The sequence below is a fragment of the Rhinolophus sinicus genome, chromosome 1 (genome assembly GCF_057876585.1).
Source record: "Rhinolophus sinicus isolate RSI-liver-muscle chromosome 1, RSI-T2T, whole genome shotgun sequence".
NCBI lineage: Eukaryota > Metazoa > Chordata > Mammalia > Chiroptera > Rhinolophidae > Rhinolophus > Rhinolophus sinicus.
In genome coordinates, this window is record NC_142501.1 from 209123270 (window position 1) to 209144227 (window position 20958).

Sequence of the window (20958 nt, forward strand, 5' to 3'; positions counted from 1 at the left end):
TTATCAGCTTTTAGCTTTGCTGCTGACCAGCCTCCTCTTCCTACTATCCCCAGTCTCCCATTTGGGACACTGCTATCAGCTGAGATCCTGGTAAGGGACACCTGCCCTTCACGAGAGAATGAAAAGACAGGGCATGGTTCTTCTCGCCCCCTCTTGGGCCAATGGGAGGCTGGCACATAGATTGAGTTCAACACGTTTTCTACCAATTCTGGGCTTTGGATCTTGAGAGAGCGATGAAGTCATGTGGAAACAAAGGTCATTGTCATCACCATGGGCCTGAGCAGGCCAGCACACATCTCTGCAGGGACCTCTGCTGCAGTCTTTGACGGTCAGCTCTCCCGCAGTCTTTGACGGTCAGCTCTCCCTGGTGATCACCCATTTCTCAGTCTGGTCCTCCTGCCACTAGGAACCCTATAACGCTTCAATAATGTCACCTTTCGCACAACTTAGCACGAGTCAGTGTTCTGTGCTCGTAAAGAAGTCTCTTCCTGAGCGCAGTGGGTGGGCTAGTCCACATTTAGGATTTTGCACCTTATCATTGTAGCAATGGGAAACTATTCATGGATAAAGATTGTTTCTGCACAGCACTAATTATCCAAGAGGTGATGGAGGCATGGAGAATGAATGGGAGTTTGGTAGGAAAAGAATGGCAGTTGGGACAGGAGGGCACAAGTGAGTGAAGCCCCCTACCCCTCCCCCCCCAGGCGATAAGAGGCATAAACGAGGCTGCTCGGTGTGGTTGGCACCAGGAGCGAGGGCATGAGGGCATTCTCACCTCTGCATCACAAGAGGCTGTACACACAAGGGAAGTAAGAAAAGGGACGGAAAGGCTGTTACGGTATGTGTCTGGCAGCACTGACAAGGACAGATGAGCATGCCAGGAGAGACAAGTTATGCAGCTTCTGTGTACACTCCAGAGCTGTGTTTTGTCCAGATAATGGGGCCACAAAGAATGAACAATTTGATAGTAATCTGTTCTTCTGACAGATCCTGACCCCTCAGCACTTGTCTCCCACATGTTGGAGAGAAAAAAGCCACCCCAGCACACAGCTACCTCCGAGAAGACATTTTTAACCTCACAGGTAAGACTCACCTGCCACTCTGGTTAGAAACGCAGCCCCCAGCTCTGCCCCCAGAGATCCTGACTCAGAGGGTCAGCGGTGGGACCTGAGAATGTTCTTGAACGAGTTCTTCCGTATGATCCCTGTCATCGTGGGAGCTTGAGAAGCACCACTGCAAGCCTCCTACCTGATGGAGGTGTGAAGCAGACATCTAGCAGGGTTTTTCCTGGCCATCTGTGGTATCGTCCAGAAGAGGGTGGTTTGAAGGCCTATAGTGGGGGCTCTTGACCTTGCCCCCACCAGCATCACCTGGAGGGCTTATGAAAACACAGATGGCTGGTCCCACTCCAGATGGTCGTGGATGAGGTCTGAGAATTCATGTTGTTAACAAGTTCTCAAGTGACACGGAAGCTGATGGTCCTGCCACACTTATAGAACTACTGACCTAGAAGGAACACAATGTCCACAGATGTCCAGCTCATTGCAGGTCAGGCCTTGGTGATTATCACTGGCCAGCTCCCCCAGAGGAAACTCTCCTCCCAATCAACACCCCCTGAGAACATAACGGGGATCCTCAATCCAGAATCACACACCCTGAGGCACCAGAGACCAAGACCACCCACCACATATCAGAAAATCAAATCCAGAATCTCAAGGTGGGCATCAAGTACTGAGAGACCCACCCCAAACCTACCCCTCTTTGGATTGAAAAAAGAGCAAGGTAGGAGGTTGAAGGGACGTGGATGCCTGTGCAGAGGTGACATTTCTATGGCAAAGCCTTGGGAGACCCCTGACAAAATCAAAGCAAGGAACCAGGGCCTTGGACATATCCCCACAGGTTGGGACAAGGGCAGCTGAGATGTGAGGGAGGTGTTGCTGGAAGTGGTGTCGAGGCGGGCCCTAGGGAATGTTGACAGACAGGCCAGAGCTTTGGGCCCCACTCTGTCGGGCTCCGGAGATCTATGTCATGTACAGTTAGGACCACAGAACGCAGTGCTTAGGGCCTGCCTTTGGGAGGACCTTGCAAACAACAGACTACACCTAGTTTCCAGCACTTTCCATGAACTACTGTTCATATCCACCCTAACCCAGAGAGTAGGTCCACTCACTCCACTCTTCACGGACTAGGAGACCGGGGCGCAGAAAAAGCAAGGATCCGGGGAAGGGCACAAGGTGAGCAGTGGAGGCACATTTCAAATCCAGGCCACCCGACGTCAGAGGCGACAGGCCTACCCTCAGCGTGTCCCTGCATCTCCTTATCAAGAATGCACATTGCTTGATCATCTGCTGCCTCCAAGTCTCTGTTTTAGCCACTTGGGGCAGGGACTGGAGGAGAGGCATGATATACAATGAAAAAGAAAGTCTCCTTGCCTAATCTGGTAGGATGGACAGCCCACTTATAGGTAACTCTGAAACAAAGCAGAGCACAAGGATGGGAGTATGTCCAGTTAAAGGCTATGGGGACACAGACGAGAGAATGATGAGAGTAGATGCCAAGTCTTAGATGTGTTGATAGAGGAGGCCTTTAATAAAAGCCCTAAATGGAGTGTAAATTAATACATAAATAAATAAATCCATCCATCCATCCATCCATCCATCCATCCATCCATCCATCCATCCATCCATACATACATACATACATACATGCACAGTCCCTCTGAGGTTGACACTTGAAAGAGATTCTCTTGGAGGAAGAAGCACCTGATCCTGAGGCTCTGACCTCATTTTTCAGATTCTCGTCTGCATCCCTCTCTAGCTTCCACTATCTCCCTCCTGGTGGCCTCAGAGGGCAGTAATCTTTTTCAAACATTCTGGCCCGGACAGAAAAGACCTTTCCATTAACTCCCCACTGTACAGCTGAGGCACGGCTGGAATTAAAAATAATGCAAATCAATAGGCCCTTTACTAAATGTTCAGGAGAAGATACAAGGAAATAGGCAGTCCCATAATAAAACTTGGTCTCAGAGGGCAGCTCCATCCACACAGCACCCCTGGGGAAAGGACCTCATACCTGACTCCTTCTCCTCCTAGACCCTGGCCCCCCTTGACCTAGCAGGTTCTATTTTCATCCCTGACTGTTACCTGGACGCCTCAGAGTCTAGACAAGAAGATGGAGAATCACCCTCCTTGGGTCTGGTGCCTGCCCGCTCAGGTCCAGGTCCAACCATCTTTGTTCTATCTCACCTCTCCTCCCAGAAATTGGAAGTGATTCACTTCCGCTTCTGGGCTTTAATTTCTTTGTGACCTTTCAAAGAATAGCACGGCTATCTTGTCTGAACCAAGTCTGGATGCTGCCATTAATTAACCGCAAAAATGATCCAGGAATTTAACCTTCTTTAGTTTCGGGGGGGGGGGGGGGAAGGGTTGCTTCAAAATTAGGGGTTTGAATTAGTGGTTACCTTAGTCCCATTTCTGATCTCCTTATAATTCTAGGGCCATTTGTGGGTATAATTCAAGTTGCTCATGGCGTATGGTTTTGCTCAGCAGTAATACATTAAAGGAAATTTCCTGACCCTGAAAGGTCAAGTCTAAGAGGAGAGCCCATGTCCCTAAGCTCAAAGGTCCCTTCGCTTTTAAATAAGAAGCCTGGATGAGTAGGACCATGCTCCTGGATTCTCTTTCTGTCTCTCTATACATAGTATTTAGATTACATTAGGACTAAGGGCATTCAGGAGTCCTTTCTACCTCTGGCGTGCTCAGCTGCATGTGAAAACAGCCCGGCTGGTAAACACACAAACACCAACTCATCAGCTTCTCCCTCCAGCCCCAGCATCCAGTCTGTGAGCCCTCAGAAATGATAAGCAGGATTCAAGTTAGCCTCATGATAGCAAGCACTTTCCCAGGAACTACAACCCATGGCCTGGGGTCCATCATCAAGAGACCATCTGGACACGAATCCAAGTGACTCTTTGCCAACCACTGGTACTTACAAGTTTCTTCTCATATGTGAAGATGTGCACAGAATTGCAATATGATGATGACAATGAGAAGGCTCATGTTCACAGAGGAAAAGAACCGAGTGGAAATAGTGAAATGCTTGAGGTGACCCATTGACATTACCGGTATTTATTACTGTGTGAAATGTCACACTACTGGGTGACCCATTGACGTTACTGATATTTATCACTGTGCTGAAGTCACACTACTGGCTGAAGGCTTTCCATCATTACAGAGCCTAGAACATTAGATGTTTCTCCTTCGGCAGGAGGTCTGGGAGAACCACACCTGGAAGATATAACAGAACCGAGATGGACAGGCCTCCCGTTGAGAGTTCAGGAGAGAGCAAGACTCGGAACCCTGATTCAATAGAGCATCAAAGTTAGGAGGCCAAGAGGGCAGGAAGCAAACATTCAGGCCTGGATACAGCACCAAGGGATCCAAAAGGTGGGAAAAGAGGAGAGCTAGACCATTGAATGTGACGGATGAGCAGTAGGTAATTCTGGGCAAATGCTACAAAAAATCTCTATTGTGTGAAGTTCAATACTAGGTGGCCTTTTAACATGCTGGTATTGTGGTACAGGAGACTCATCTGAGGTTCTATAAGTCGACCCAACCTGCCAAAAAGAGGCAATGGGGGTGTGTTTTCTGGGCTTCATGATATCACTGGCTTCCAACTAAATTTGGTTCCTACCGCCTAATTTCATGGACTATTAGCTCCACATTGTTGAGTAACAGTTTACAAGAAACTCAGCAGCTTAAAAAAACACACGTTTATTAAAGCCCAGGTTATGTGCCTCAGGAGTCCAGGCCTGACTCTGTTGGGCTCTCTGCTTCAGAGTCTCCTCTGACAGCTGCAATCAAGGGATTAGTCGGGGCTGCAGCCTCACTCCAAGGTGTGACTGGGGAAGGATCCCCTCCAGGCGCACGTGACTGTTGACAGCATCCATTGCTTTCAGGTTGTGGGACTGCGGACTTCCGTTTCTTGTTGACTGTCATTTAGAAACTACCCTCAGTTCCTTGCCACGTGGCTTCCTCATAGCCAGCAAGGGAGAGTCGCTTAACAAGACAATGTTATAATGTCATGTAATATAGCCGTGTAGGTGCTGTCACATATAGCCTATCACCTCTGTCATACTCTAGTGGTTTCAAGCAAGGTAGTGGACACATCCACACTCAAGCAAAGGAAATCATGCAATGGCATGAATCGTGGGAGGTGGAGATCGTGGGAGCCACCTTAGAATCTGTCACATAAATAAAGCTGCTTGTTAGGACTAGATCTCAAAGCTACTTTTCTGTTCTCCCTGGGAAATTAAACAAAGACACTATGGTGTGTGATGTAGTTCGATACGGGCTCCTGGACCAGACGATGGGGCTTGCTACTCATGCCAGAGTTGATGGACCAGATGGTTTCTCCTGTCTGTTGTCTAGTAGCTGAATTTCCACTCCCAGAAATAAAACCCTCCTTTTTCCAAATTAACAGGACCCATGGACCAGGTGAGATGAGGTGGAGAATTTAACAAGGAAAAATTAGCATCTGCATTTGGGTTCCCCAAACCTATCGCGCAAGTTGAGGCAGAGCCTGGTGATAAAGGCTTGTAAATAAGGCTTATGGGATTTGGTTGACTTGATATGAGTCGGCAGCGAGAAGCGGCTGCCAAAAATAGCCAAGGCTGTATTGTTAGTCAGTGTAATTAGTCCAGATGGAGGACTAATCCAAAGGAAGTGACCCTTCCTCACTTGTGCTGCCCTGACAGCACATGGAAGCTGGTGTTAACTTCAGACCCCACATTCTAGGAGGGCCAGGGGTAAATCAGAGCCCCTGCAAAGGAGAATCCCCAGGTGGTTGAGGAGGCTGAAACTATGGAAGGCATCAAAAAGAATGAGGACTGGGAATATGTCATCTGTAAAGGCAAACTCCTGAGGCAGATAGTAGCATTGCTTAAAACACTCGAGAGATGTTTTGCAGATGAAATATCAGATGGTTTTATATGAGCCCAGGAACAGAACCAATACCCAGAGTGGAAGCCCTGGCATCAGATTTCTGCTTATGGTGAAAAACACCTTCCAGTAGGCACAGCTGCCATAGCAAAGGATATACACTTACCATTAGCACCAAACTATGCAGATACCCCCCAAAGAAGATGCATTCTCTGTCTGCAAGGAATGTCCCCTGAATAACACAAGTAAACACATTCAATGAAAGACTGGAAATAATCTACACACCCCAAGCCTCAGACATTTATTTCTTGCTCATGTCACATGTAGGAAGTCACAGCTGCTTCTTGTGCCTACATATGCGTTCTCATTCTGGGAACCAGGATGAAGGAAGTAGGGACAGAAGAAGAGAAATAAAGCCAGTGGGAATGTGTAATGCCTCCGAAAGCTTCCCCTCGGGTGAGGTTAATCAGATCACCTTCCATTGGCTGAAGCACGTCACATTGCCAGCCCCAACATGAATGGATAAAGAAGTAGTCTTCCCACAGTGGGCAGTACACAGCAACAGGCGTGGGTGTATAGCGGTCTACAGGAAAGCGGAATCAAATGACCAGGAAGATAACACTGTTTACTATAATGCCCTCAGGGACATTCTGTGGGGGTTAAGAAGACAACATTTTGTGAAAGACATAGTTGTTTCAAAGGGGCTTCAAGGATGGAGAAGACCATTTTCTTGACAGTCTTAGGCCAATCAGTCTTCCTTTCTAAAATCACTCTACTCTATTCACACGTATGCTTATTACATGGGATAATACATTTCAGTGTGAAGGTTTATAAATTAGTTAGCTCTGGTTTAAATGGGATAGTGTTCTTGCCTAGGGAGAGACATGAAAAAATAAACAAACTTTCCACTCCGGGAATAAAATCTATAGACATTTAAATAAGTTAAATGAAATTTAACAGTTGAGAAATTGCAACTACGAAGAACTAGGTTAATCCAGGAAGGAAAGGGAGTGAATCAAGAGAAAAATATAAGAAACTGAATTTAATTAAAGGACCTAGAAGGAAGATATTAGTAGCTGTTCTCCACGAGGAATAATAAATGAAAGACTGCCTGTCATTTTTGGTTGTAAAGGCCTAAATTATGGTTCTCCTCACGCTTCCCTTCTCAGAAAAGAATTTATTTAATCTATCTGTGAAAATTTCACAGATGGAAGGAGCAGAAGCAGGCTGATTACAGTTTGTTTATTTGTTTGTTTATAAGAAACTCTTACTTCCTTTGGCCACCGGGAGCAAAGTGATTCCCAACAGAGCAAAAGAGAAAAATGGTCCTTTTTTTCCTAAGTGTGGCTGGTGAACCAAGGGAAGTCGGATGAGGCAGAAATGAGCACTTAGCCTAAAACACCTCATTGCTCACACGGCACGTCCTTTAATTTTTAATACATTTTACTTTTGTGTTTGGGGAGGTTTTGTGTTCGTTAACCTCTCGGTACAACAGCATTCTGTTAAAACTTTTGGAATTAACATGCCAAATGCCAGCTGCACAGTGCAGTGGCTGTGGGGTGAATGCTTCTTCGGTTATTTTGAATTTGAATACCACCTTGCTCTGCTCAGAGGAAAAACACAATTTTAATGTTTTAGAACTAGTGTGGGGATAGTAAGAAAATCACAACAGCATTTCTCTCTAAAGCTCCCACTGGAGCCCTGGGTGGCACAATTAGGGTGACAATGGTGAGGTCCTGTCCTTCTGAATGTGTAAAGTTGCCGCTGTGCAAGCAGAGTCTGGTGAAGGGACCTTAGAAAGTGTCATTGGAGTGTCATGTACACAACCTGTGAGCAGTGTGCTCTTGGCTAATAAGAGTAAATGTTTATTGAGCACTTACTATGTGCCACCTATGGTTCTAAGCTTTTCCACGTGTTAACTCATATAATCCTTGTAACAACATTATGTGAGATAGGCATTGTTATTCTTCCCCTTTTATAGATAAGGAAACAGGAGCACAGGAACTGGCCCCAGTATAGGGAGATCTTCTATAATTCCATAACACAAAGATAAACAACACAACAGAAAAATGGACAAAAGACATAAATAGGCACTTCACAAAAGAGGATGTCTGAATAGTCATTAAACATGGGAAAATGCACTCAACCTCATTTGCACAAAAGTCCAAATTAAAACCAAAATAACATACCACTGCATACTTAACAGAGTGTCTAAAATTAAACAGACTGACTCTGGAGTAATTAAACAGACCAAGTGCTGGAGGAAAAGCACAGCAATGAAAACTCATGGGCTACTGGCGGGAAAGAGTGGGCCCAACGTCTCTGGAAAATAGTTTGGCGTTAACCACTCAGGCTGGGCACTTATTTGCAAGTCCTATGAGGTGGCAATCCCACTTCCACATATAGAGCAAACATAAATATCTGCACCCATACCCCCAAAAACACATACAAGGGTGTGTCCAGAAGCATGAATTGGGAAAGCCCTAAGCTGGAAATACCCCCAATACTATCAACAGTAGGATGCTTGAGAACATTCAGGTTACTCCTGCTATGTAATGCTTGGGAATAACAATAAACTTCAGCTCCACGCGAGGACATGGCTGGATTTCATAAGCAATGTTACAAAAGGACTGAGACAGAGGGATACTATATGATTGCATTTAAATAGAGAACCAGAGTTTGCAAAATAAAACTCTAGTTTTAAAAGTCAGGAGAATGGTAGATTTCCAGTCAAGATGGCAGAGTAGGCAAACACTGTGCTCACCTCCTCTCAAGACCACATCAATCACAACTAAACCACAGAACAACCATCATGGAGAATCTCCTGAAGTCTAGCTGAATGAAGTCCTACAACTACAGACACACAGAAGCCACCTCAAGACTGGTAGGAAGGGCAGAGATGTGGAACGGGCTGGTCACACACCTGCGTGTGACCATTAAAAATCAGAAGGGATATCTCGGTTGCGGAAGTCCCCCGCCCCAGGAGTGAGAGTTCCCAGCCCCTCCTCAGCCCAGGGTTCCAGTGCCAGGGACAGAAGTCCCCATAACTTCTGGCTATGAAAAGTGGCAGAGGGTGCTACACTCGCAGGTGCTCCTCTGGAAAGGGACTGTGCATGGACTTACCAACAGAATCACCAGCTCTGAGCTCCAGTGCTGGGGCAGCAACTCGAAAGGCACCAGGGACACACAGGGAGGAACTGAGTTGTCTGGCTTCAGTGTCAGCGCTGGAGGGGCAGCTTTCTCCCAGATGGAGGACCTGGTGGAAGTCACTGTTTCTTGGTTGATCCCTGCTCCTCCCTGCGTGCAGACGCACACAGATGCCAATCTGAGTCTTCATCAAACTGTCTATCACCTTTTGTCTGCCCCGCCCTACTGGTTCCCTGAAACCATACCCACATCCAGGCCTCCTCCAGTGGCTTTTTGGTATAAACGGCCTGCCTTGGCTCATGCTGTGGACTTTCTCCTAAAATCTCTCAAAGATTCACAAAACCCAAACAAGTAGCATCTGTCTTCAGCATGTTCCATACCTCTGGCTGAGCAGCCCTACGCCCGGCACTAGCAATGGCTGGCCTTTGTTCATGGCTTAGCCTATCAAGGCACCTGCAAGCACAGCATGGGTGGCAGCCATCTCTGGAATGCTTTGTGGCTCATGCCAGGTGGCCCTGGGCAGGGGACAGACTGTGGCTGAACTTGCCCTGCAGCAGGTTCCCAGCCAGGAGGCTCCAGGGCTGGTAAGCCCAGTGGCCAGCTTTGGACTGGGCCAGAGTATCACCTGGCCACCTTCAAGAATGACACATCCAAAGGGCAAACAGGGCAGACACCAGAGCCCTGCTAAAGTGAACCCTGCTTCATAGGGTCACCCCTGCACCACAGCTCCTCCATTGGAGTCACAGCCAGTCTTTACATCCAATCAGCATGATGGTCAAGCCCTCAATTGACATGCAAACTGCAATCAAGTCTCAACTACAACAGGAGGGCACACATAACCCACACAAGGGCCACACCTGGAGCATCGGCTCTGGTGACCAGGGAGACTGCACCATTGGGTTCCACAGGACACCTATTACACTCTACTAAGACTGGGAGGCACAGCAGCTCTACATAGAAACAAACACAGGGAGGCAGCCAAAAGGGGGAGACAAAGAAATATTTCCCAAATAAAAGAATAGAACAAAGCTCCAGAAAAGAAACAAAACAAACAAACAAACAAAATAACTAAACAAAATGGAGACAAGCAATCTACCAGATATAGAGTTCCAAATACTAAAGATGTTCAGGGGTCTCAGGGAGAACTTCAACAAAGAGATAGGAAAGATTAAAAATGGAGATAGAAAACATAAAACAGAACCACTCAGAAATGAAGACTGAAATCAAGAATATGTTAGAGGGAATCGACAGTAAATTAATGAAGCAGAGGATCAAATCAGTGATTTAAAAGATAAGGTAGCAGAAAGCATCCAATCAGAACAGCAAAAAGAATCCAAAAAAATAAGAATAGTTTAAGTGGCCTCTGGGACAACATCAAGCATACCAACATTTGCATCATAGGGGTACCAGAAGAAGAGACAGAGCAATAAACTGAAAACCTATTTAAAGAAATAATGATTGAAAACTTCCCTAACCTGGTGAAGGAAATAGATCTACAAGAAGCCCAGGAAGTGCAGAGTCCCAAATAAGATGAACCCAAAGAGGCCCACACCAAGACACATCATAATTAAAATGTCAAAGGTTAAAGACAAAGAGAGAATCTTATAAGCAGTAAGAGAACAGCAATTAATTACCTACAGGGGAGCTCCCATAAGACTATCAGCTGATTTCTCAACAGAAACTTTGCAGGCCGGAAGGAATTGGCCAGAAATTTTCAAAGTGATGAAAAGTTAGGACCCACAACTACGATTACTCTACCCAGCAATGCTATCATTTAGAATCGAAGGACAGATAAAGAGAATCCCAGACAAGAAAAAGCTAAAGGAGATCCTCACCACAAAACCAGTACTACAATGAATATTAGAGGGACCATATATATGGTCTTAAAGAAATCCCTCTAACTTTCCTTGTTAGGAAGGAGGGTGTGGTGACCAGGAAGAGGTCGGGGGCCTTTGGCGTGACCTCAGTGTTCTTCGCCTCCCCTGGGTGGTAAGCCAAAACCTATTCCTAAATCTTGAACCCATTTCTTTATTCTTGGTTCAAGAACTGGGTAAAAGTGAATTATTTTATTTCTGACCCTTCTTCAGAATTCCATGTATAATCACACAATAATTTATTCATTCCTTTTTTCTTTACAAAGTAATTGCTGAAATATATATATATGTGCGTGTGTGTGTGTGTAAATGTATATATACATATACATGTGTATATATACATATATATATATATATATATATATATATATATATATATATACACATATATAAAATAAAATGGTAATAACTGAATATCTATCAACAATTACTTTGAATGCAAATGGGTTAAATACTCCAATCAAAATAAAGAATGGCTGAATGGATAAGAAAATAAGACCCTTATATATGCTGTCTAAAAGAGACTCACTTCAGATCAAAAGACAAACACAGACTAAAAGTAATGTGATGGGAAAACGATATTTCATGAAAATGGAACAAACAAAAATTTCTGTGATAGCAAGACTTATATCAGACAAAACAGACTTTAAAACAAAGGCTGTAACAAGTGACAACGAGCCCAGTAAGCCCACTTCTGGGTAATTATCTGAAGAAATCCAAACACTACTTTGAGGGGACATGTATATCCACATGTCCATTGCAGCATTGTTTATAATGGCCAAGATGTGGAGGCAGTCTAGATGTCCATCAACGGATAAATGCGTAAAGAAGAGATGGTACATTATACAATGGAATATTGCTTGATAGTGGAAGGGAATGGTTTCTTGCCATCTACAGCAGCATGGATGGACCTGGAGGGTATTGTGCTGAGTGGAGTATGTCAGAGAGAGAAAGGCAGCTGCAATATGATTTCCCTTATATGTGCAATCTAAAGAAAAAAATTAACAAACAAAACAGAAACTAACTCACAGATACAGAAAATATTTTGATGCCAGACAGGGGGTGTGTTGGGAATGGGTGAAAACGGGAAAAGATGAGGAAGTACAAATTGGTTGTTACAAAGTAGGTATGGGGATGTAGGATTTAGCATTAGGAATAGTCAATAATATTGTAATAACTGTATGGTGTCAGATGGGTACTAGATTTGTTGGTGATAGATGGGAGGGGGATTGGGGGGCAGGGTGAAAAGGGGAAGGGAGTAAGAAGTACAGATTGGTAGTTACAAAATAGTTACGGGGATATAAAGTAAAGCACAGGGAATATAGTCAATGATATGGTAATAACCATGTATAGTGCCAGGTGGGTACTAGACTAGTCAGGGGGATCTTCTCATAATGTCTAACCATAAGCTGTACACCTGAAGTTAATATAAAGTCATATTTAGTGTCAACTATAAATTTAAACATTAACAAATGGGGGCAAAGGTGAAGGGAAACAAGAGGTCTAAATGTCCAGGTATAAAACAAGTAGGTCATGGGGATGTAATGTACAGCATAGGGAATATGGTCAATAATATTGTGATAGCGTGGTACGGTGTCAGATGGTTGCTGGGCTTACCATGGTGATCACTTCTTTAGGTATATAAACATTGAATAACTATGGCGTACACCTCAAACTAATATGATATTGTATGGTAGCTGTATTTTAACAAAAATCTTCCAAAAAAAAAAAAAAAAAGAAAGTCAGGAGAACAATGACTTTGGGGAAGGAGGGACGGTGGGGTGACCAGGAAGAGGTCGGGGGCCTTTGGCGTGACCTCAGTGTTCTTCGCCTCCCCTGGGTGGTAAGCCAAAACTTATGCCTAAATCTTGAACCCATTTCTTTAGTCTTGGTTCAAGAACTGGGTAAAAGTGAGAGTTATTCTATTTCTGGCCCTTCTTCAGAATTCCATGTATAATCACACAAAATATTTGTTCCTTTTTTCTTTACAAAGTAATTGCTGAAGTATTACACACTCATGGCTTTTTTTTTCTTTTCAGATCAAAGACCCTGCCCCTGCTTGCACCTGTTCCTGAGAAACTGGGAATCCAAATACACAATAAATGTTATGTTTAATTAAGTTAAACATAACTAACTTTAAATGTTAAAGACTTGGAAGTATTCTAGTACAACAATCTGGCAGTTTCAATTTTGTTTTTTATTTCACCTATTATTTACTCAGTCTTAATTAAGAAATTGCCTCCCCCCCTTCTTTCTAATGTTGTGTGATTTTCCAAAATAGCTGTAATGAACATGTATCACTGTGTGTATAATGAAACAAATACAAAAATACACTTGAACATTTAGGTTAACCTTTGAATACTGGGATGTGGAGGTTTAAAAGTAACACACAGGGCCTGCCCGGTGGCTCAGGCGGTTAGCGCTCCATGCTCCTAACTCCAAAGGCTGCCAGTTCGATTCCCACATGGGCCAGTGGGCTCTCAACCACAAGGTTGCTGGTTCAACTCCCTCAAGGGATGGTGGGCTCTGTCCCCTGCAACTAAGATTGAACACGGCACCTTGAGCTGAGCTGCCACTGAGCTCCCAAATGGCTCGGTTGGAGCGCATCTTCTCAACCACAAGGTTGCCGGTTCAACTCCTGCAAGGGATGGTGGGCTCTGTCCCCTGCAACTAGCAATGGCAACTGGACCTGGAGCTGAGCTGCGCCCTCCACAACTAAGATTGAAAGGACAACAACTTGACTTGGAAAAAAGTCCTGGAAGTACACACTGTTCCCCAATAAAGTCCTGTTCCCCTCCCCCAATAAAATCTTAAAAAAAAAAAAAAAAGTAACACATAGTCCTCTCTCATGTATTGCTCTGCGCCTGCAAATGCTTCTTTCTCTCCTCAAGTGTTCCGTAAATTCTGTACAGAATTTTGCCATTTGAATCTCCTCTACTGAAGCCATGCTCAAGCTTTCTGTCCATGGCTCAGGTCCCACCTCTGTATGACGCCTTCCTTCCGCGGCCAGTTGAAAGCAGAGTCCCCTTGACCATCAAGTTAAAATGACCCATTTTCTCTGAATACACCAAACATTTTGAGAGTCAGTTCAAATTCCCAGGACATTAATAGCATCCATCTCTTGGCTGATGAAGGAAGTGGTTTCCTAATTGACAAGCCTTGAAATTTGATTCCATGCTTTTTACTGTCTTTCATCTCTATTATAACATCGAAGGGGAATGTGAAAATTACAGGGAAAACAAATGTTATAAAACATGATTTAAGGGTGATGTTTCAAAGATTTTAAGATATAACATAGTGTATTTCATTGACTGTAAGGTGATTCTCTTTTACATTCTATATTTATGGAACGGATTATCTCATGGTCGATGGCATTTTACCATCATTGTTGGCCAAGCCAGCACCATGACACTGATGGCATTCCCTGTGCACCGATGGACTTACTGGCCCAGGTAGGCAGCTTCTAGTTGGGCCTTCATGATCCCCACCACCTAGAACTCATGCTTTCGAGTATCCTCATCTTCTTGACTGTGGGCTGGACCTGGTGACTTGCTTCTAACAAACAGAGTTTGACAAAGGTGACAGAATGTCGTTTCTGAGATGAGATTATACAACTGCTGTGGCTTCCGTTTGGGTGCCTCATTCACTGCCTCGCTTGTTTCCTCTGTAGAAGCCAACTACCATGTGATAGACTGCCCTACGGAGAGGTTACATGGCAAGGGACTGAGGGACGTCTCTGGAAGAGCCACCAAGAAACTGAGTCCTCAGTCCAACAACCTGCAAGAACTGAATCCTGCCAGCCACTGGATACGTGAGCCGGGAAGCACACCCTCCTCCATTGAGCCTTGCTATGCCTGCAGCCCAGGCCAAACCGTGGTTAGAACCTGGGCTACCCTGAGCCAGAGGACCGGCTAAGCTGTGCCTGCATTCGCACTCCACAGAAACCCAGGGATAATAACTGTGTTGTGTTCAGGCACTCACATTAGTGTTAATCAGTTATGGAGCAATCTACAACTAATACACCCACTGCCATCACTTCTACTAAGACCTTAGCATTTTTTGAAGTACATGTGGTAAGTAACATTGTTCTTAAATGTCTTTAAAAATATACTGAGAATTAGCATTGGAATGGAGAGATAGGATGCATGCCCAGAAAACAGAAACAGATCACGGAGGTACAAATAGGACTTTATGAAGTCAATGTCCCTCGTTTGCAGGAATTCTATATTCTCTTGCAAAATAACAACCAAGTGTTTATGGGACTGAAAACTTTACTAGCAAACTTGGGAAATTCCTCCTCTCTAGGCAGGCAGTGACCCTGTTAACCAGCACAGCTTCCAGAAGGAGGGGAATGCATAAAGGCAGGCTGACTAGACAAGGAACAAGAGCTGGGAAGGCCATCATAGCCACAAAAGCATTCAGCAACACCTTTCTGATTTTCAGATCCTTGAAGACAGGGGGCGCTGTCTCCAGCTCACTGCTATATCTCCAGGGCCCACTCCCGGGCCCCACAGAGAGTAAGAGCTCAAGTTCCAGGTGATGCTGGAATGAATGAACGACCATGGACACCAGAGCTGAGATCTGAAGCACCACACAAAAATCAAAGACCTAAAGTGAGATAAAGTTTGCCTGGCCAAAAACTGTATCTCCATAACTTATTTTATATTTAAGGCTGGTCCAATGTGGGGAGAGAAAAACAATTACAACAAGAATTGAGCTTTTAAGCCTAGCATTTTATTTTGTCAATTAGTTTACTAAATGTAATTGTAATAATATCATGAATATTGGATTTAAATACCTAATGGATACTTAAGATTCCTAGAACTTAAGTACATTTCAAAGCATGAAGAAGAACCCAGATGTCTTCTCCTTTGTTTGGAGATATAACATAAAATACGCTGGCGGCACCTTTCTAAATTTATAAAGTGATGACACGCAGTTAAGAAGGGAAGGAAAGAATTGTCATGAAACAGGAAGAAAGCATAGGACTTGATTTTCACCGGGTTCCAAACCCAGCATTGCTGGTAACATGACCCTCAGGAAGTTACTTTTCTATATTTATATGTAAAATAGGGATGAAAGGAGAATGTGTTCCAATTTCCTAGCATAAAACTAATCAATCAATGCCATGATTTCCATTGATTTCTACATACATCTTCCCTGTTTCCCATAGTATCCAATGGATTTTCCTGACTTTGTTTAAATTAGCCATAGTCACATTAGTTTAGAGTAAATGTTGATATAAACATAGTGAAATATGCTAATTTGATCATTTTAAATATTTTTGTTTCATGTAAGAGCTAAATTGTCTGAGTTTCAAAGTATTCTGTGAAATATTGATTACTGCCATAAAGGAGAAAAAAAATATATACTATATAGCCAACTCATGAATGTCATTATAAATGCTTTCATAAGACAAGTGTATAAAAATGGGGAAAGAGAACTTGCATCTTTCAACAGACTTCTCAGAGCTTTGGCTGTATTTTAAATCTGGAATCAAAATGAGTCTTAGAAGGGAGAAGGTAGCACTGTCAATTTCAAGGACAAAAGAGCCACATCCTCAGAGGACCGCAGTGGGGACTCCAAGAGCAGAGAGCTGCTGGAAAAATCACATGCGGCTTGAAGCAGGAGTTTGGGGTAGTATGTGAGAGTGAGAACCCCAGGCCAAATGCTCCTTTGACCTTCCTAGTATACAGAGAACCAGGACCTCATGATTGAATTGTAATTTTACAATTCAAAAACTACAATGCATTTACCAAATTCAATTGTGATTTTTCTGTTCATGCATGTCTGTGAGCTCCTTCAGGGAAGGGATTCCATTTTATAAAATTTAACAAAATAAATCATTTTATTTTTACACATCTCCACCCATATACATACCTACCACAGGGCTGCTATATAAGATGCACCCAGTAAATATTTCAACTAACATGATGGAACTGGAGAGAGGAAAATTTTTTTTTTTTTCTCCAAAGAGTTTGAACCACCCAGTATCCTTGAAGAAAGCCTAAAGGAGAAAATCAGCAAGACTTGCTCATCAAAGCATCAGTCAGCTTGGGTTCCAGCAAAACTAAAATCAAAGACAGTGCTACAATTTCCCATTGTCCTGAAGGCATTCCAGCACTCAGCAAGGTCTAATAATTTGAACAAGGGGACTACTTCAGGCCTGCAATATCGCATTCTTGCAGCACTGATGTGTGTAATTTGGGGCAACAGGATCAGAAATAAAAAGCAATATGTTGTTTATCCAACACAACAAATGGACTATAAGCTGTGTGCATGAGGTTGCATTTATCATACATACTTTACCTGCATCAGTTAAGCATTCATCCCCTGTATCATCATCTTTTTCATGGAACCAACCGCCCCATCAGATGTCACAGGATCCCAAGGTACTTTCTGGGCCTCTCAAAAATGTTTTAATCTCTTTTGAAATCAGAAAAAAAAAAAATTAGCTTCTAGGTCTCAGGAAAATATTTAAATAAACAGATAAATAAATAAGAATAATATGTTCCTCTTTCCACCAATGCTGTCATGACATGTAATATTTAATTAGGTAATTTATTTACTTGGGTAAAGGATAGGTCCCACCAAGGCAAAAGTTACAACTCCACCCTGTAACCACACGTGCCAAGAGTAGACTTGGTGTCATGAAGGGGATAAAAATCCTGTTTTTAGAAAAACATCGGACAATTTATCCATCTTAGATGGCTGGATTGTTTTCAAAGACATACAGGTAAAGTCGGGAAAGGTGGGACGGGCTGGTGGAGGGGACACACGTCATGGGTGAGATGAGTTGGGAGGAACCATAATGTTTTGGGGATATAACCTTCATTTTTTTTCTCTCAGAAGTCCACTGCTCTAGCTAATTAACAAATCAAAAGAAACAAAGGATTCTAGACCTCAGTACAATCAAATTAGTGGAGCTATTTGAGGATACCATTTTCATACAGCATAATCATGCTTTGTTTTAGTCAAAAGAGTGAAAATCATCTTCCCAACCCTAAACCCTGCCCTCTACCCAACCAGCTCTGTGGATAGCGGCATTTCATATCTGCTCTCATCAGTTTTACACCATCTCTTCTGCGGAGAGACGGATGAGCAATGTACAATTAAACAATACCCATCAAGTTTCCCATACAACAAGGACCTTTTAAAAATGCTTTTGACTTTTCAGATGATTCAGCAGTAAGAGCCATTAGTGCACCATGTACATCAGGAATTGGAAAGTTTATTAAAATTGGATTTTTAACCTGATCCCAATTTCCTCTGCTTATAAAGAATCCCACTGGCCTATTTAATATTCATGCTATTAACTTGAAAGATTCCAACAGCCATTATGGGAGGAAAGGCTTTGCAGGGCAGCCCCCTTAGACAGGAGTTACAGGTAAAATCACCGTGCGCCCAGGCAGGTAGAGTGACCGTGGACCCTGGACATCTGCCGAAGGAGCAAACTCTTTCTCTCTCCCTTCCCACCTCCCCTTTTCCTGGCCTCCCTCTTCTATCACATATTTGGGGAAAAGAAAACAACAAGAAGTAACACAAGCAAACCACTGAATTACAGAGAGCACTGGACCAAGGAGCCTAGTTTTTACTGGATACTTTGGATAAATCCCCTCCTCTTCTGGTGCCCTAATTACTCCCACACATTTATGTCAGGATTTTCCATTTTTTTGCCTTTTTTTTTTTTTTTTTAATGAGGAAATCATAGTTTCTAAGATGGTTGGTGCAAGGACAAAAACATGCAACTCACGTAACTCATTCTGTGCAATACCTGGCACAAAAGCCTCAAATACATTTCCACTGGTGTTATTACTGATTGTTGACCAGTCGTACTAGGTCAGTTGCCTGTTTCTATTTCCCTCCTTCAGCCTCTGTCCTCTGTGGAACACAGTTTTCAGCTTAACTGATATCGGTGAGTTTGGGTAAAGACAGGTTGTGGGTACTAGTCTTATTTCTTTTTGAGATAAGATTTTCTGGTCCCTCGAGCAGTGGCAATGTCTTAACTTTCCATAGTAGTTGGTATAGTGTCAAACACACTAGTAGGTATTCAATAAAGACTTTGGTGTCTTAGAACATAAACAGCTTAGAGACCATCTACTAAAACCCTCTCATTTTCCAGTTGATGACAGAGTAAGAGGGTCTTACGCCACACATCAAAAAGCGATGGACACTTTTCCAGGTGACTACCACTATGTCTCCTGCAAGCCCCCATTCTGACACTGACAGCTTTGAAATGGACACACGTCTCATCTAAATCATGACTCCTGGAGGGACGTACAGTTGACAAATCTACTTTTTTGTGTGTGTTTTTTTGTTTTTTGAGAGTATGAAAGTATACTGTGTTTCAGACACCATGCAAGACTCTGGGAGAGAAACACAATTATGGTCCTCGTTTTCAAAGCCCTTCTAATCTAGCAGGAAAGAGATCTCTAAACAGATATTTTCAACACAATTTTCATGTTATAACAAAGCTGAGTTGTGAATGCCTATTAGGAAACCTAACTCATGCTCAGAAGAGGTCAAGGAAGGGTGTTTAGGAGAAACTGAGATATGTCTTGGCCGAGACATAAAGCTAAATAAGAACAAAAGAGCCAATTTTCACTTTCTTATTTATCTCAACGTAAGAACATCGCTCATCGATCGATGAATGTTGGTTGACATTCAAAAATGAGACAAGTTAAATTTCTAGCCCTCAAATTCTTGTCACTTTCCAAATCTGCCCGGAGTCACATCCTGCATGGAAGCTTCTCACGGAGGCTCAGGGCTGGAGTCTGGGTTCTAGTTCTTTTCTAGGACTTCGGTGGGGAAGTAAGTTGATCAGTTAACCTGCCTTTGGCTCCCAGGGTACAAATGGAATCATGCTGCCAGTCCCTTTGCATCATACAAATGAGTTGTGAGATTCAGACTATGGGCACAAAAGCACTTTGAACTCTTATGGAGAAGTAACCATATCAACTTAGAACATCAAAGCTCCCTATTTTGAAGAACTGGTGATCTGCAGGGGCTTAGCTTCTGGTAGGAGCAGAAGGACCCCAGTAGGTGGCATCCATCTCTGGAGGCTCACTGGGGTGTCCAAGAGAGCACTCAACCCGGAGCAGTGGTGACTGGGCTCTTGTTTCCCACCAAGAAAGAATTCAGGAGTGAGACAGATGCAGGAAAGTGAAAGTGATTTAATGAAAAGTACACACTTGAGAGGAAAGTGCAGGTGTACTCAAAGAACAAGTGGCATGAAAGAAGTCATGATCAGGGGTATCTATCCTACCCAGGTGGGAATTGGTGGATATCTCATTGATGTTCATTCATCTCCTCCCCCTGGGAGGGACCCTCTTTTCCTGCCTTTTCTTCCTTATTTGGTTCCTCTGGAATTGTCATGGTGTCAGATGCATGATGGGAATCTAGTAACCACAATGTAAATGAGATTATAATGACATTATAATTAGCTGAAGGTCAGGTCTCAGTTACAGGGATCAGCTTACCTGGAAAACTGGTTCTTGTTTTTCTCCACATATAGGTACTGGATATATTCACTTTGTTACTTGTCTAACCACTGAAGCACCTCACATTGTACCTGGAGGGGGTTGTCAATTTCCTAGGCTACATGTCCTGCCTCAGTTTGACCCACACAACTCATACATGATTTCACACAGCTTCATGGGGGAAAACACTTCTTTTAAAGCTAAAGTACATTTAAATGCTAAGGCCTTTCAAATACACACACACACACACACACACACACACACTTGAGGTCTGACAATTAAGTGTGAACTTGTTGCAATGATGTTGCTAACCTTTTTTGATATCAGAGGGATTATTCATTACAAATCTGTACCAACTGGACAAACAGTTAACCAAGGTTACTATTTGGAAGTGCTGAAAAGGCTGTGAAAAGTTAGACAACCTGAACTTTTCGCCAACAATTCATGGCTCTTGCATCACGACAATGCACCAGCTCACACGGCACTGTCTGTGAGGGAGTTTTTAGCCAGTAAACAAAT

The 20958-nt window shown here is 43.4% G+C and overlaps 1 long non-coding RNA gene across 1 annotated transcript in view; it reads right to left on the reverse strand.

Moving 5' to 3' along the window:
• LOC109452138 (uncharacterized) overlaps window positions 1–9268 on the reverse strand; it is a 150026-nt gene extending 140758 nt beyond the window's left edge. Inside the window, exon 1 of the long non-coding RNA XR_016019186.1 lies at window positions 9063–9268. This is a non-coding gene — a long non-coding RNA (uncharacterized LOC109452138). The remainder of the gene's footprint in view (window positions 1–9062) is intronic.
• Window positions 9269–20958: the final 11690 nt, after the last annotated feature.